This window comes from Bremia lactucae, linkage group LG11 (assembly GCF_004359215.1).
Source record: "Bremia lactucae strain SF5 linkage group LG11, whole genome shotgun sequence".
Classification (NCBI taxonomy): domain Eukaryota; phylum Oomycota; class Peronosporomycetes; order Peronosporales; family Peronosporaceae; genus Bremia; species Bremia lactucae.
In genome coordinates, this window is record NC_090620.1 from 558,920 (window position 1) to 562,216 (window position 3,297).

A 3,297-nucleotide genomic window follows, 5' to 3' on the forward strand; every position below is an offset into this window, starting at 1 on the left:
TCCCATTTGATCTTAAAGCGTTCAGTGCCTTCCTAAGGCTTGCGCATTGATCTGTAAGAGATAGAAGCCTTTCTAAGGTATATCCTCTTCGGTACTAGTTGCCACCTAGTTCTACGAAGCCCTGAATCCCTTGAACTAGATTTCCTTAATCTTTAATAGCTTGTACGACTCCCTGAGTTGTTAAACCCATTAGTTCAATAGAACTAAGTACTATCTGAGTCAGAAAGTCTTTCTCTGACTTTAGAAGCAAGGTAGCTCCGCTGAACCTGGTAGCACTCGTAGTCAATCTACGTCTGAGTCTTTACAAGACTAAACCCTCACGAAAATGGAAGAGACTCCAGAACTGTTAGAAGCGCAACGCGCCGCTTATGACAAGCTCAAAAGTTTATTTATGCTTCAACACGTGGAATTTATTATCTCCCAGGGACCAGAGGTCCTGCATTCAAGGCCAACCAGGTACATCTCTGTACTTGACTCAGAGCCGAGGGCTTGCCCTCTAGCTGTAAATGTGAAGACGTATGAGGGAAAAGAGGGAGAAAATCTCCCTTTTTGGATTAAACAGATGTAAATGTCCATTGATTCCGCCTTGATCTTAACAGAACGGCACAAGGTGGCTATGGCCATTTCCAAACTTGGAGGTAGAGTCATGGAGTGGGCACTAATGTGCAGCACGTCCATAAATGACGCTTTTCCCTCATGGGATTCGCTGAAACAGCAAATGACAAGCATGATTGCACCGACTGATCAGGCTTTTCGCATGCGAGCCCGGCTCCTAGCGACTCGACAGGGTAAAAGAACCTTATGGGACTTTGTTCAGGAGTTGAGAACTCGCATTGCATCTATGCATCAAGACCCGATGCAAGAAGCAATTGTAGTAACTATCTTTATGGGGGGGGGTCTCAATGAGGGCGTTTCCCCCGGACGGAATTATTCCGATCTCATCCGACTACGTTCGAAGAGGCAGTTGCCATAGCGCTGCACGCGCCGAGTTCGACTTTAAGTCTGCTCGCGTTAGCACGCCCGTCTACCGAACAAGCTCTTCGAGCACAGGGTTCCATCTAATAGAGCGGAACCTATGGATTTGAGCCTCGTTGAGGAAAGAGAAGAGGCTATTCAAGCTGTGGAACAGCATAAGACCATCCGTAGATGTTATATGTGCGGAATCACGAAACATTTACGTCCGGCCTGCCCCCTACGAAATTCGCGTAAAGCTCGAAATAGCTCCGACTCCGACCTATACCAGAGATCTGGAACGGTGCGGGGATAACGTCGATACCCAGTAGGTGCGGGGCGCCCTACTGGGGAAGACCTAGGCTCTGTTGAACCTCTAGGAGGTGAGAATAAGCAGAACCTAGCCCCAATTAGCTCGGTGCTTACTGGCACGGGGCGAGAGTACAAGCCTGACTTGCTAGTCGCTCGAGCGACTGTAAAGGGCTTTGATAAGCCGTGGTCAATTTTAATTGACTACGGATCGTCTTGCAATTATGCTCGACGCCTTTCCCTTGAAGGAAGTCAACAATACGTTGAGGTGCTTAAAGCGCATGGGTGATACAATAACTGTTCGCTTAGCGACCGGGACTCGTGTCACTGTTCCCAAAGTTCCATTGAACTTAGGTATAAAGTTTCTGGAGTTTGACAGTATGGAACGCTGTCTCGTCCTTGATTTGGGTTCGAGATATGATCTCATTCTTGGTATAGCTTGGTTAGAACACCATGAGCAATGGATCGATTGGAGGTATAAGTCCTTAGGCGCCACAACCAATGTTCCAAACAAAGTTTTTCGACAAGCGAGCCAAGGCGGGACATGTGCGTGAGAGCAAATCGCCTTACTGCAGCCCGACCTTTTGTGTGCGTAAAGCCACAGGTGGATGGCGCGTGGTTAATGCATACAATAAGCTGAACACGGCGACATCCCGCGGAACGATGTCTTGTTGAACTCCATGGGAAAGTCAACTATCTTTTCCGCGTTGGATTTGAAGGATGGCTACTATCAGGTAATCATGAGAGAGTCCGATGTAGCCAAAACGGCAGTAAGCACCCCAAGCGGTATGCTTTGGGAGTGGCTTGTGATGCCCCAAGGTTTGAAAAACGCACCAGCGACATTCAACCGAGTGGTGGCTCACGTGATGCGTCAGCACCGTGCCTACGCGCCTCATTACTTTGACGATGTATTCGTGCATAGTAGGGCCGAGGACGGGCTGAGCGCAATAGAGTCGCACAAGCGTCATTTAGACGCTGTGTTGCAGACTTTAAAGGACGCCCAATTGTACGTCAACTTGCAAAAGTGCGTCATAGGGGTCCCTGAGATACCTGTACTGGGCTGCATCGTTGGTACACATGGTGTACGAGCAGACCCAGACAAGGTAAAATCAGTAAAGGAATGGCCAATCCCACGGCATGTGAAGGATTTGCGCCAATTCCTAGGGCTCGCTAATTACTTGCATAAGTATAGCAAGAATTATGCGGAGCAAACTAAACCATTATCTGATCTCCTTAAAAAGGACACAGAATGGGTTTGGTTAAAAGAACAAGAAGATGCGTTCACATCAGTGAAGCAATCTCTTGTAGAGGCACCGGTCTTGGCATTGCCAGACGCGGATAAGCCCTTTAGCGTCGTCTGCGATGCAAGTAATTTTGCAATCGGCAGCGCGCTCATGCAGAAGGATGACGACGGCGTTGACCGTGTCATCTCTTATCAGTCCCGGCTATTAAAAGCCGCGGAACTGAATTACCCTGTGCATGACAAAGAGCTACTTTCAATAAAGTATGCTCTTGTCAAGTTTCGTGTGCACCTATTGGGCACCGAACCATTTGTGGTTTATACGGATCACGCATCACTGCGGACCGCAATAAACTCACCGCACCTCTCGCCTAGAATGGCAAGATGGCTCACATTCTTCTCTGAATTTAATTTCAAAGTTGAATATAAGCCGGGTAAGTCGAATGTCTTGGCTGACGCTTTATCGCGCAGACCAGACTTCGAGGTTAGACACCAGGAAAGTGTGTCTAGTGCGAAAGCACAATTTCAGCCGTCGACGTTGGCAGCCATGAAGGCATACCACGTGACGAGCTCATTGGCCTCTGAGATAAAAGAGAGCTACAGTCAGGACGACCACTGTCGCCTGCTGTTGGATCACTTCGGTGGACGAAAGGTTTCCCTTCCGTCGCACCTGAAAGCTAAGCTCAATCGCTTTAGCTACAGCGATGGCCTGTTATGGCATCAGCTGTCACCTTGTGATCCCTTGAGAATCTATGTGCCTCATGACACAGATCTCAAGCTGATGATCCTTCACGAGC